Here is an 8,232-nt window from a genome sequence, read left to right as displayed (position 1 = left end):
CCGAAACTAATTTCACACATACAGTGGGGAAAAAAAGTATTTAGTCAAATCAAATCAAATCAAATCAAATTTTATTGGTCACATGCGCCGAATACAACAGGTGCAGACATTACAGTGAAATGCTTACTTACAGCCCTTAACCAACGGTGCATTTTTATTTTATTTTTATAAAACAACAACAACAAAAAGTGTTGAGAAAAAAAAGAGCAGAAGTAAAATAAAATAACAGTAGGGAGCCTATATATACAGGGGGGTACAGGGGGGTCAGCCACCAATTGTGCAAGTTCTCCCACTTAAAAAGATGAGAGAGGCCTGTAATTTTCATCATAGGTACACGTCAACTATGACAGACAAAATAAGAAAATTTTAGGATTTTTAATGAATTTATTTGCAAATTATGGTGGAAAATAAGTATTTGGTCTCTCTCTCTCTCTCTCTCTCTCTCTCTGCCTCTCTCTCTCTGCCTCTCTCTCTCTCTCTCTCTCTCTCTCTCTCTCTCTCTCTCTCTCTCTTTGTCTCTCTCTCTCTCTCTCTCTCTCTCCTCTCTCTCTCTCTCTCTCTCTCTCTCTGCCTCTCTCTCTGCCTCTCTCTCTCTCTCTCTCTCTCTCTCTCTCTCTCTCTCTCTCTCTCTCTCTCTCTACCCCCTCTCTCTCTCTCTCTCTCTCTCTCTCTCTCTCTCTCTCTCTCTCTCTCTCTCTCTCTCTCTCTCTCTCTCTCTCTCTCTCTCTCTCTCTCTCTCTCTCTCTCTCTCTCTCTCTCTCTCTCTCTCTCTCTCTCTGCCTCTCTCTCTCTGCCCTCTCTCTGTCTCTCTGTCTCTCTCTCTCTCTCTCTCTCTCTCTCTCTCTCTCTCTCTCTCTCTCTCTCTCCTCTTTCTCTCTCTCTCTCTCTCTCTCCTCTCTCTCTCTCTCTCTCTCTCTCTCTCTCTCTCTCTCTCTCTCTCTCTCTCTCTCTCTCTCTCTCTCTCTCTCTCTCTCTCTCTCTCTCTCTCTCTCAGGGTCTCCTTATGGTGAACCAGTGTGTTCTGCTTATGCCACCGGTAAGAACCAGTACCTGCTGCTGTCCTGCTCCTGGGAAGGTAACCACAGCCACAACAACCATCACCATCAACACCACCACAACCACCACCACAACAACCACAACAACCACAACCACCACAACCACAACAACCACCACAACCACCACAACCACAACCACAACAAGAACAACCACCACAACCACCACAACCACCACAACCACCACAACCAACACAACCACAACCACAACCATCACAACCACAATCAACACAACCACCACAACAAACACAACCACCACAACCACCACAACCACCACAACCACCGCTACAAACACAACCAACACAACCACCACAACCACCACAACCACAATCAACACAACCACCACAACCACCACAACCAACACAACCACCACAACCACAATCAACACAACCAACACAACCACCACAACGAACACAACCACCACAACCACGACAACCACCACAACCACCACAACCAACACAACCACCACAACCACCACCACAACAACCACCACAACAACCACCACAACAACCACCACAACAACCACCACAACAATGGTAACAGTAACAGTAACAGTAACAACAACAACAACAACACAGCAACAACAACTGGTCCAGTGTGGTGCTTCCACTGGCAGGGTTGTGGTTAGATTCCCATGGGGGACCAGTACAGGGGGAGGTTGTGGTTAGATTCCCATGGGGGACCAGTACAGGGGGAGGTTGTGGTTAGATTCATGGGGGACCAGTACAGGGGAGGTTGTGGCTTACATTCCCCATGGGGGACCAGTACAGGGGGAGGTTGTGGTTTAGAATTCCCATGGGGGACCAGTACAGGGGAGGTTGTGGTTAGATTCCCATGGGGTCCAGTAGGGGAGGTTGTGGTTGGGTTCATGGGGGGATCCAGTACAGGGGAGGTTGTAGTTAGATTCCCATGGGGGACCAGTGCGGGGAGGTTGTGGTTAGATCTCCATGGGGGACCAGTACAGGGGGAAGAAAGTATGATATGTCATGCCAACAACAAATTCCGATCCTTTTTAACAACACTATCAACAAGGCAGGTCCTACAGGCCCTAGTTTTGTCACACGTGGACTACTGTTCAGTCGTGTGATCAGGTGCCAAAAAGAAGGACATAGGAAAATTGCAGTTGTCTCAGAACAGGGCAGCACGGCTGGCCCTTAAATGTACACAGAGAGCTAACATTAATAATATGCATGTCAGTCTCTCCTGGCTCAAAGTGGAGGAGAAATTGGCTTCATCACTACTTGTATTTGTGAGAAGTATTGACATGTTGAATGTACCGAGTTGTCTGTTTAAATTACTGACACACAGCTCGGACACCCATGCATACCCCACAAGACATGCCACCAGAGGTCTCTTCACAGTACCCAAGTCCAGAACAGACTGTAGGAGGCGCACAGTACTACATAGAGCCACGACGTAGCATGGAACTCTATTCCACATCAAGTAACTCATGCAACTTCACAAACCACAGTCCACAGCTACAACAACCACATACATACAGCAACAACCTACCACAATAACAACAATCCTATCATTATGGAATAATGTTGTCTGTGTAGGTGGGTCTCCCAGGGCCATGGTGTGGTGGGAGTTGCCTAGCAAGAGGGGAGGGGCCAAGATGTGGAGACCTCCAACATCCTGGGTACTTCGTTCTAACTCCACCCAGAATGGACAGGCCATACACTACCTGCCGCCAAACACCCACTAGACACACACACCTCAGGACCTGCAGCCTTGGAAAAAGATCCAGTGACGTCACTGAAGGATTTAACCAACTAGTAATAGACATGTACTTGGTTTGCACTAACCAGTCTAATAGACATGTACTGGGTATAGACTATCATTTATCTAATAGACATGTACTGGGTTTAACTAACAGTCTAATAGAAATGTACTGGGTTTAACTAACAGTCTAATAGATATGTACTGGGTATAACTATCAGTCTAATAGACATGTACCTGTTTAACTAGCAGTCTAATAGACATGTATTGGTTTAATTAACAGTCTAATAGAGGCATGTCTGGGTACAACTATCAGTCTATTATACATGTACTGGGTTTAACTAACATTCTAGTACGAAATGTACTGGGTTTAACTAACAGTCTAATAGATATGTACTGGGTATAACTTCATTGCTAATAGACATGTACTGGGTTTAACTAGCAGTCTAATAGGTATGTATGTGGGTTTAACTAACAGTCTAGCAGACATGTACTGGGTATAACTATCCAGTCTAATAGACATGTACTGGGTTCCTAACTAACAGTCTAATAGACATGTACTGGGCATAACTATCAGTCTAATAGACATGTACTGGGTTTAACTAACAGTCTAATAGACATACCACTGGTTTTACACTAACAGTCTAATAGACATGTACTGGGTATAACAGTCTAATAGACATGTATCTGGGTTTAACTCACATTCTAATAGACATTGTACTGGGTATAACTACACAGTCTAATAGACATGTACTGGGTATAACTAACCAGTCTAATAGACATGTACTGGGTTTAACTAACAGTCTAATACATGTACTGGGTTTAACTTCAACAGTCTAATAGACATGTACTGGTTTAACTATCAGTCTAATAGACATGTACTGTGTTTTACTATCATCTAATCTACTACTATCTACACTACTTCACTACTACTACTACTACTACTACTACATACTACTACTACTACTACTACTACTACTCTTATTTCTTTTCTTACCTCTTTTTACTTCCTGCCGCATCACTGCTGCCTGTCTCTGCTCCTCTGCGTGCTGCTGCTGCTTACCTGCTGCTGCTGCTGCTGCCGCACTATGCTGCTTTTGTGCTGCTGCTGCTACTTGCTCTCTTCTCTCTGCTCCCTCTACTGCTGCTGCTGCTGCTGCTGCTGCTGCTGCCACTCCCTTGCTGCTTTCCTCTGCTGCTGCTGCTGCTGCTGCCGCCACCTCTGGCTGCTGCCCTGCCCTGCCTGCTGCTGCTGCTGCTGCTGCTGCTCTCTCCACTCTGCTGCTGCTGCTGCTCCTGCTCCCTCTCTGCTGCTGCTGCTGCTGCTGCTGTATCCTCTGCTGCTCCTGCTCATCCTCCCTGCTGCTGCTGCTGCTGCTCTCTCGTCTCTCCTATCTCTCTCTTCTACCCTCCTCTCTGCTCTCTCCTCTGCTGCTTTTTCTCCTCTTCCTGCTGCTGCTTCCTCTGCTGCTCTGCTGCTGCTGCTGCTGCCGCTGCTGCTGCTACTCGTCCTCTGCTGCTGCCACTGCTGCTGCTGCTGCTGCTGCTCTGCTCCTCTCTCTCCTTCTTCCGCTCCCTGCTGCCCCTTTCTGCTCTGCTGCTGCTGCTCTCTACTACTCTCTCTCTCTGCTCCTGCTCTGCTCCTGCCCTGCTGCTACTGCTGCTGCTCTGCTCTGCTGCTGCTGCCCTCTTCCCTCTGCCCTCTGCTGCTGCCAGCCTGCCCCTCTCTGCTATGCTGTGCTCTGCTGCTGCTGCTGCCCCTCTCCTGCTGCTGCCGCTGCCCCTCCTGCTCCATGCTGCTGCTGCTGCATGCTGCTGCCACTGCCGCCGCTGCTCTGCTGCTGCTGCCTGCTGCCCCTTGTCTCTCTCTCTGCTGCTTCTATCCTCTCCTCTGCTCTCTGCTCTTGCTGTGTTTCTTTCTGCTGCTGCTGCTCCACCCTCTGCCTCTTGCTGCTGCCCTGCTGCCACTGCTCTTCTCTCTCTTCTGCTTTCTGCTTCTGCTGCTGCTCTCTCTCCTCTCCTGCTCTTTCCTCTTTCCCTGCCCTGCTCTGCTCTCTTTGCTGCTCTGCTGCGCTACTGCTACTGCTCTGCTGCTGCTGCTGCTGCTCTCTCCCCGCTGTGCTTGTTTTCCTCTTCTTGCTGCGCTGAAATTACCTGCCACTGCTGCTGCTGCTGCTGCTGCTGCTGCTGCTGCTCCCCCCTGCTCTTTCTGCCCTGCCCCGCTCCTGCTGCTGCTCTGCTCCGCTGCCGCCGCTGCTGCTGCTGCTGCCACTGCTGCTGCTGCTGCTGCTCCTGCCGCTGCCCTGCTGCCCCACTGCTGCTCTTGCTGCTGCCTCTCCGCTGCTGTTTGCTGCTTCTTGCTGCTGCTACTGCTGCTGCTACATGCTGTACTCTGCTTGCTCTGCTGCTGCTGCTGCTGCTGCACTGCTGCTGCTGCTGCCCCCCCTGCTGCTGCTGTGTGCGCTGCTGCCTCTCTCTCTTTTGCCGCTGCTCTTGCCTCTCTGCTGCTATAGTTATCTTCTCTTCCTGCTGCTCTTCTCTGCTGCTCTCTCTGCCTACTCTCCTTTTCCCTGCTGCTCTGCTGCTGCTCTGCTGCTGCTGCTGCTCTCGCTTGCTCTGTGTCTGCTCTGCTACTTCCCTCCTCCTGCTGCTGCTCTGCTGCTGCTGCCTGCTGCTGCTGCTGCTGCTGCTGCTGCTGCCCTCTCTCGCTGCTCCGCTCCGCCTGCTGCTCCTGCTGCTTCTCTGCGTCTCTCATCTCACTGTGTCCCCATTAACTCTGCTGCTGCTGCAGCTCTGCTGCTGCTCTATCCTCTCTGCTGCTGCCGCTACGCCCACGCCTCCCATTCTGCTGTCCTCTGCTGCCCCCTGCTTTGCTGCTGCTGTTTCTGCCGCTCTCTTTTCTGTGCTCTCTGCTCTCCACCTTTTCTCCCCCTTTCTGCTGCTCCTGCTGCTGCTCCCCCTTCACTGCTCTCTCTCTCTCACTTTATTGCGCTACCACCCTGTTGCCACTCTCTCGCTGCTACCGCTGCCCCACCACTCAACAACTGCTTCCTGCTGCCGTAACAAAACTTTGCTCAACTGCCACATAGCTGCCGCCGCCGCCGCTGCTCGCTGGGCGTAACTTGCTGCTGCTGCTGCTGCTGCTGCTGCTGCTTAAATACGCCGCCGCCGTTGCTGCTGCTGCTGCTGCTGCTCTGCTGCTGTGTGCTGCTTCGCAGTGCGTCCTGCTGCTGCTGCTGCTGTAACCTGCTGCCTGCGCGGGCTGCTGGCATTTGCTGCTGCTGCTGCCGCTGCCGCCGCTGCTGGTTAGCTGCTGCTGCTGCTGCCAGCAACATACTGCCGCCGCCGCTGCTGCTGCTCTGCTCTTGCTGCCCCACCCCTCTGCACTGCTGCTGCTTTCCAACAACTGCTGCTACTGTCTATGCTCTGTGCTGCGCTGCTTAACAACAAAAAACGACTCATACCACCGCCACCGCCACTCACTGCTAAGCCTGCTCCCCTCAAAACACTCTCCTGCTGCCAGCAGCAACCTCCTTTGCCGCACCCTGCTGCCCCGCTGCTGCTGCTGCTCCCTCCCCCCGCTCTCTGCTGCTGCTCTTTGTACTGCCTGCACTGCTGCTGCTGCTCCTGCTGCTGCTTCTCTCTGCTCTGCCTCCTGCTGCCTGCTGCTGCTGCTCCTAACAACACTGCTGCTGCTGCTGCTGTTACTCTGCTGCTGCCTGCTGCTGCTGCGCTCTGCTGCTGCTGTGCTGCTCTGCCCTCTTGTTCTCTCTCTGCTGTGCCATTCACAATATTCTTCTGTGCTGCTGCTGCTGCTCCTCTTGCTGCTGCTGCTGCTGCTGCCCTGCTATCGCCCCTGCTGTCTGCTGCTGCTGTCCGCCCGCTGCATTGCTGCTGCTACTGCTCTGCTTTCTTACTGACTCTCCATCATCACTCCCTTCCATTCTCTCACTTGCTCTCTGCTACCTTGCTGCAATGCCACTGCCGCCACTGCACTACTGCTACTGCTCAACATGCTGCTCTCTGCTGCTCACACAATCTCTGCTTGTAAACCTGTGCCCTCCTGCTGCTCTGCTGCCTCTGCTCTGCTGTCCCACTGCTCCCCGCTGCTACTGCTGCTCTCTGCTGCTGCTGCTCTCTCTGCCCTGCCCTGCCTGCGCTGCTCTGCTGCTGCTCCACTTGCTGCCTGATTTGCTATCTCTCTGCTACTGCTCTTCTGCTACTGCTGCTGTCTGCACCCTGCTGCTGCTGCTGCTACTGCTGCTGCTGCTGCTGCTGCTGCTGCTGCTCGCTCCCCTGCTGACTATCTCTCCCTCTCTTCTGCTGCTGCTCCTGCTGCAACGCGCTCCTCTGCTGCTGCTGCTGCTGCTACCACTAACCCTGCCGCTAGAACTACTCACACCAACTGCTGCTGCTCCTCTGCTGCTGCTGCTCTCCTGCTGCTGCTGCTGCTCTCTGCTGCTGCTGCCGCTTGCTCACTCTCCCCTTCTGCACTACTGCCGCTACTGCTACTACTGCTACTACTAGCTTACTACTACTCTTACCTCCACCACCACCACTCACTTACTGCTACTACTACTACTGCTACTCTATGCTATCTACCGCTATACAAATACAGTTCAACCGCTGCTGCTGCTGCTGCTGCTGCTGCTGCCCTGCTGCTGCTGCTGCTGCTGCTGCTGCTCTGCTCCACAACTTGCTGCTGCTGCTGCTGCTGCTTCTAACCTGCTCTGCCTATCTGCTCTCTGCTGCTGCTGCTGCTGCTACCACTGCTCTGCCACTGCTGCTGCTTGCTGCTGCTGCCCCGCCGCTGCTGCTCTCTCTGCTCTCTGCTGCTGCTGCTGCTGCTGCTGCTGCTGCTGCTGCCATCTGCTCCGCCGCCGCTGCTGCTGCCAGCAACACTGCCACCACCGCTGCTGCTGCTGCTGCTGCTGTTGCACTGCTGCCGCCTTTCTGACTGCTATATAAGCTTTCTGCCGCCTGCTGCTGCTGCTGCTGCTGCTGCTCTCTGCTGCTGCTGCTCTGCCCTGTCTCTCCTGCTGCTGCTCTTTCCCTCTGCTCTGTTGCTTCTTTCTTTTCCGCTCTCCCTTCTCTCTCTCTCCTCTCTCTCTGCTGCTCTCTCTTCTCTTCTCTCCTCTCTCTCTCCTCTTCTCTCTGCTGCTGCTGTCCTCTTTCTCTCCCTGCTGCTGCTTCTCTTTCTCTTCTCCTGCCTCTGCTCTGCTCTCTGCTCTGCTCTCCTGTCTTTGCTCCTCTCTCCTGCTGCTCTGCTGCTGCTTTTCTGCTGCCCCATCCCTGCTCTGCTGCTGCCTCCCTGCTGCTGCTGCTCTTTGCTCTCCGCTGCTGCTGCCGCCACTGCCTGCTGCTGCGCCACTCGCGCTGCCGCTGCTGCTGCTGCTGCTGCTGATGCTGCTCCTCTGCTCCTTCTTCCCTAGCTGTCCTGCTGCTGCTGCTGCTGCAA

The 8,232-nt window shown here is 53.1% G+C and overlaps 1 pseudogene; it reads right to left on the bottom strand.

The window, feature by feature from the left end:
• Nucleotides 1–463: 463 nt before the first annotated feature.
• On the bottom strand, nt 464–7,980 carry LOC123488017 (annotated as a pseudogene).
• Between the last annotated feature and the right edge of the window lie 252 nt (nt 7,981–8,232).

The sequence above is a fragment of the Coregonus clupeaformis genome, unplaced genomic scaffold (genome assembly GCF_020615455.1).
Source record: "Coregonus clupeaformis isolate EN_2021a unplaced genomic scaffold, ASM2061545v1 scaf2024, whole genome shotgun sequence".
Lineage (NCBI taxonomy): Eukaryota > Metazoa > Chordata > Actinopteri > Salmoniformes > Salmonidae > Coregonus > Coregonus clupeaformis.
This window is presented reverse-complemented; position numbering and strand designations above follow the sequence as displayed.